Genomic DNA, 6,422 nt, shown 5'->3' on the forward strand with positions numbered 1-6,422 from the left:
GAAACCTTGTATGCATGAGTAGGTTGTCAAAGGGAGACTTTTTGGTTTGGGATTTGATCAAGTAGATTTTGAGGCTCTTTTCAACTAGAAAATTCAATGATTTGGTCAACACATTCACTTCCCAGTTACTCAACTTACGCAGTTCCCATGACTTCAGATTGTCTAACACAACCCTTTTCCCATTCCCAACATGCACACACTCAATAGTATTCAGTTGAGATGCCAAAATTCATTATTATTACATCTCTTCCATCTATTATTTCCTATTCCCACTACATTCTCTATTCATACATTTCTCTCACTTCATTTTTCATGCAAATCATCATGGGAAACACTCATAGCCTGATTATAGTCCTTTGGGTCACCTCAAAATTTTTTTTATATTTTTTTTTACATAGTTACAGACCCAAGACATGAACATTAATTAGTTCTAGTGGTTAAAAACTGAATGTGATTTCTACTTTAGGAGAATTCTAATTCTGAAGCCTGTATTTTTACAGTAGGTGGTCATGTGCCCTATCAGCTGTGCTCCTGGCTTGTGCTTACCTGATAAGGAAGGTATCTCAATGCAGGAGATTCTAGTACATTCTAATACTCCTTTTTTTTGCAGTAAGGATGTGCTACCTCGAATATGTTTGGGGTGTCTCAAACATCTCAGTCTTTTTCTAAATGTTTTCTGTTACACAAAATCTAAAACATGCCCTACCATGTTCTCTTCCCCTTAATTTTTAAACCCAAGGGTATTTTAAAAGAAAATAAAATCCATATGCTGCTGATTCATTTACACTTAAATCATTAAGAGACTGTTTTGTAAGAGCTTTTTGATGTCCAAGAAGTTTTTCTGGGGCCCTTTTATAAGCCATTTTAAGTTGATCTCCCTTCCCCTTCCCTCCTCCTCTGCCCCACACTGAAAAATAAAAGTTGGAGAAGTTGGAAATTTCCAGGAGAGGACTGTAAACTCTAAAAGGCTTTATTTGGCTGAGGACCCTCAGCCCACACATATCAGTTTAGTTCTGGATCTGGCACAAGGATAATCCCTGCCCAGAATTCAGATCCTATATTGCTTTATGCATCTCCTCTCCATACTTTCTACACTGTAGTAAGTATTCTTACACATTCCCACAATCAATTAGTCCTCATTTACTTCCATGTCCCAATGCTTCAAATATTTTAGAAGGAAAAATTAAAGGGTTAGAAATGCATAGCCTAAAAAAATAGAGGAGTCAATCAGTGGAATAGGTTAGGTTCACAAGGCACAACAGTCAATGATTATAGTAATCTAGTGTTTGATAAACCCAAAGACTCCGCTTTTGGGATAAGAACTCATTATTTGACAAAAATTTCTGGAAAAATTGGAAAATAGCATGGCAGAAACTAGGCATTGAACACTTAAAATGTTATACAAACATGTCAAAATTGGTTCATGTTTTATACATAAAAAGTGATATTAAAAGCAAATTAGAAGAACAACAGTCTACCTCTCAGATCTCTGGAGAAGGAAGGGATTTGTGGCCAAAGAAAAACTAGAGTATATTATGAAACACAAAATGGATAATTTTGATTATATTAAATTAAAAAGTATTTGTACAAACAAAATCAATGCAGGCACGATTGGAAGAAAAGTAGAAAATTAGGGGGAAAAATTATATCCAAGGATTCTGATAAAGGCCTCATTGCTAAATATATAGAGAGAATTGACTCAATTTATAGAAATATAAGCCATTCTCCAATTAATAAATAGTCAAAGGATATGAACAGACAATTTTCAGATGAAGAAATTAAAAACATTTCTGGTTACATGAAAAAAATTACTCTAAATCACAATCAGAGAAACACAAATTAAGACAACTCTTAAGTACACTACACACCAACCAGATTGATTCAAATGTTGGAGTGGTTGTGGGTAACCTGGGGCACAAATACATTGTTGGTAGACTTATGAATTGATCCAAACATTTTTGAACTATCCCAAAGGACTATTAAATTGTGACTGCTCTTTGATCCACAGTGTCTCTACTGGGTTTGTGTCCTAAAAAAAAAAAAAAAAAAATTATAAAAAGGGAAAAGGACCCACATGCTCAAAAATATTTGTAGCAATCCTTTTGTAGTGGCAAGGAACTGAAAATTGAGTAGATGCCCATGAGTTAGGGAATGGCTGAATTAGTTATGATATATGGATGTTATGGAATATTGTTGTTTTATAAAAAATGATCACTAGGATGATTTTAGAAAGACCTGGAAACACTTACATGAACTAATGCTAAGTGAAGTAAGTAGAACCAAGAGAACATTGTACATATCAATATATTGTAGATTAGAAAATGATCAGTTCTGATGGACATAGCTCTTTTCAATAATGGGGTGATTCAGACTAATTCCGAGAGCCTTGTGATAGAGAGAGCCATCTGCATCCAGAAAAAGGACTGTGGGAACTAAATGTGGATCACCACATAGTATTTTTATTGTTGTTGTTTGTTTATTTATTTTTTGTTTGTTTGTTTGTTTTGTTTTCTTTCTCATTTTTCTCTTTTTTTTCTTTCCTGATTTGTCTTGTGCAGTATGATAATTGTGGAAATATATATAGAAGAATTGCACATTTAGTATATATTGGATCATTAGCCATCTAGGGGAGAACGTGGGGAAAAGGTAGGTAGAAAAAAATTGCAACACAAGGTTTTTGAAGAGTAAGTATTGAAAACAATCTATGCATATATTTTGAAAAGAAAAAGAATAATAATAAAAAAGAAATGCATAGCCTGCCAAATGGTTTAATCCAATTTCTTTTGAGTCTCCTAAGCAAATGACATAATTTTATTGTCTCTGTCCCTTCCAGAAAACCTGTCAATCTACATTATGTGTCATCCCTAAGGTTTCAGGACTCATGAATCCTGCAGGACATGTTTGTGGGTTTTGATGGTGGTGAAACACTCCCAAAGCGTTCATGATATGTCTTTAGACTTGAACATCCAAAACATGTCAGACGACAGAAATCATATTGAATCTGGTTCACTAGTAGCTCTTAACTGGTTGTTACAATTTAATATTACAAGAAATCATCCAAATAATTGTGCCAAAAAAATCCATTTCTGTTGAAATATTGAGGTCATGACGGGTAAAGTTTTTTTTTTTTTTTGATTGAAATCATCTTGATATATGTGCCCATTTTCTTTTTTTTTTTTTTTTTTTCTTTTCTTTCTTTATTTTTATAATTCTCATAGTATTTTACTTTTCTAAATACATGAAAAGGTAGTTTTCAACATTCAGATTTGGAAAATCTTGTGTTCCATATTTTTCTCCCTCTTTCTTCTCCCCCCAACACAACAAGCAATCTAATGTAGATTAAACATGTGCAATTCTTCCAAACATATTTCTGTATTTCTCATGCTGCCCAAGAAAAATCAGATCAAAAGGGAAACACACACACACACACACACACACACACACACACACACACACAAATAAGCAAACAAACAAATAACAACAAAAAAGTGAAACTACTATGCTTTGATGCAATTCAGTTTCTATATTTCTCCCTCAGAATGCAAATTTATTGGAATTGTCTTGAATCATTTCATTATTGAAAAGAGTCCATCACAGTTGATCATCACATAATTTTGTTGCTGTGTACAATGTTCTCATGATTCTACTCTAAATATGTACGTCCTAACTTTGCACTCTTAGACATGGGATGTAAATGTTCCAAAAAATTCTGGTATCCATCCATGTGCTTGACTCCCTTATTCCTTTTCTGGGGAAAATGATAGCCAAAACAACAGCAACAGCAATGATGACAATGATAATTAACAACAACAATAACTTACATTGTATGGTGCTTTACAATCAACAAAATATCTTGTATATAGTAACTCATTTTGTCCTTTCAGCAATCCTGTGAGGTAGGTGCTATTATCTTTTCATTTTGGCAGATAAGGAAATTGAAGGTAAAAGACATTTAAAGCTAATAAAAGTCTGAGGCAAGATTTGAACTCAGACCCTCATGACTTTAAGTTGGTTTTATTCTTCATGCTAAGATAAAACATTATAATCGCATGGAGAGCATCTTCATTTGTTCTTTCTGCTGATATTGCTGTAGTCACTTTCCTTATTATTTTGTCACTTTCCTTATTATTTTATCACTTCTACTTACTTTGGGTCAGTTCATACAATTCTTTTAAGATTTTTCTAACTTCATGTTGTGTGGTACAGAAATGATGAGGGGTCACCATTTAATAAAAAAAGCTGGAGAGATCTCTAGAATAAAGCAGACAATGGAAGGGAGGAAGCAACTCCTGTGGGCAGGATCAGCACCTTTAATCCCTATCGCAAATACCCCCTCCCACCACTGACCCTCATCCTCATTGGCTGAGAGTCTCACATTCTAAACAGAAGATCTACCCAGGAAATTCAACTTGACCAATAAGTACATAGTTGCCCATATTTGACTGAAATAGGGAGAAAATGGTGTCATGGCAGGAAGGGGACTCAATTATGCCCTTGACTCAATCCTCAAAGTCCTTCAGGCCTACTCAAACTATGAAGTAGATGAAGCCTTATTTGATTTTTACAATTGCCTTGAAAGATCTCACCTCATCTCATTCAATCTATGAATTTCTTTAAAAAGACTCAACAGTAGTCTATGAGATTCATATTCTATGATTTTCCCAGTCAATCTCTAATTGATACAGGTACTTTGAGACTCAGTTTTAAATCAAAACTATGATTTTTCCTAGTGTACCAAACTCTGAATAGGGAAACTCATTTTTGCCAATGTTGGTTGGTATCTACTTTGCAACTTACAATCACAGAGCAGAGGATCTTTCTCTGAGATTCACAAACTTAATAGAGGTTTATGAATAATTTTTAGAAGGAACAATCTCTTACCTAAAGTTGACATTTCCTTACATTTTGAATGTAGGTAACAAATCACTAAACTTGACAAAATTGCCCCATGATCCATGATGCACAAAACAGATTAAGAACTCCAGCTTAAAGAGTTCTTCCAGGGGCACCAAAGCATAGTGACACCTTGCTTTGCTTAAGCTACTATATACCTATCAGAAGTAGGAATTGGGCTTTCTGACTCTGAAGCTGCCTCTTTAGATCCACCTCAATATGGGTGCTACTGCATCCTTGGTTTTTTCCCCTTGGTTCTTTTTTTACTTCACAAAGTTGCATTAACATATCAACACCATCTCCCAAGAGGAATGTTTGGCTTTATTCACACACAAATGACCATCCTTTTTGAAAGAAAATTTGCATGTTAAAGGCATATTTTTGCAATCTAGAAAAGTTGGAAAGCGTGTTTCTTCTAGTAAATATCTCATTCCAAAACAGTTATAAAAATAGTGTGTTAACAATAATTTTTCTTCATGTATCATCAATGCAGATTGATAGAGATTGAAACCTGAGTGTGATTTGGCCTGTTCCTGAATATCAAGATACTCACTAATTCAGGCTTCCCCTTAAGGTCCCTATGTTCTTTTATGCCTCAAAATGCCCAAAGGAAAAGAACTTCTTGGAGTACATGGATACAACATCTAACTTTAGCATATATGGAGGTAAGGGAATATTTCCTTTCTTGTCCAAGCACAGCAAGAAGCCTTTAAGAAAAACACCCAATAGTCAAAATTTGCAGAATCTCATTGGGACATTGTTAAACATACCTTCTCAGGCTTAAAATCCTCCTTTTGTTTTCAGAGATAATAAAAGGCCTTATGGAGGATCATCATTTCTATTTTGACCATCTCAAACTTCCACCCTTCAGAAGATACAATTGACAAGCAGCAGGGGCAGAAGTGTTCATCCCATGGCAGGCTAAAGCACCAATTAACCACTTGCTGTTCTAATCCCCTCAATTTCCTCATGGGTTAATTCAGTCTCTGAAGCATGGTGTGTGAAGTCACATGTACTGAGTTCTCAATGAATCACAGAATGGCAGCATTAGGGAGGGCCTCAGCTTCCACGGAATCCAGCCTATGTCTATATTCCTTGTAATTATATAAATTGAAATATAATAATAATATAAATAACAATATAAAATGAAATAAACAACAAGGCATATCTCTTTGTGACCGATAGACATGAGTCAATGGCAGGAAACTCATTAGAGAGATAGCACAACAGAGCACTGCCCCTGAAATCCAGTGGCCTGGGATTCAGATCAGCTTTATGCTGACCACATAGTAAACCTCAGGAAAAGTCATTGCATATTTCCCAGTAAATAAAGTACTGTACTTGGACTCAGAAAGAGGTACATTTGCTTCCAGTCTCAGAACTTCCTATTTTTGTTGGAACCCTGGACAAATCATTTAACTGCTCAGCCACATTTTCCTCATCTGTCAAATGGGGATAATAATACCTCTCATCCCCCAGAGTTGTTGTGAATATCAAATGAGAAAATATTTGTAAAGAGGTTCATGGAC

Source organism: Sminthopsis crassicaudata, chromosome 1 (genome assembly GCF_048593235.1).
Source record: "Sminthopsis crassicaudata isolate SCR6 chromosome 1, ASM4859323v1, whole genome shotgun sequence".
Classification (NCBI taxonomy): domain Eukaryota; kingdom Metazoa; phylum Chordata; class Mammalia; order Dasyuromorphia; family Dasyuridae; genus Sminthopsis; species Sminthopsis crassicaudata.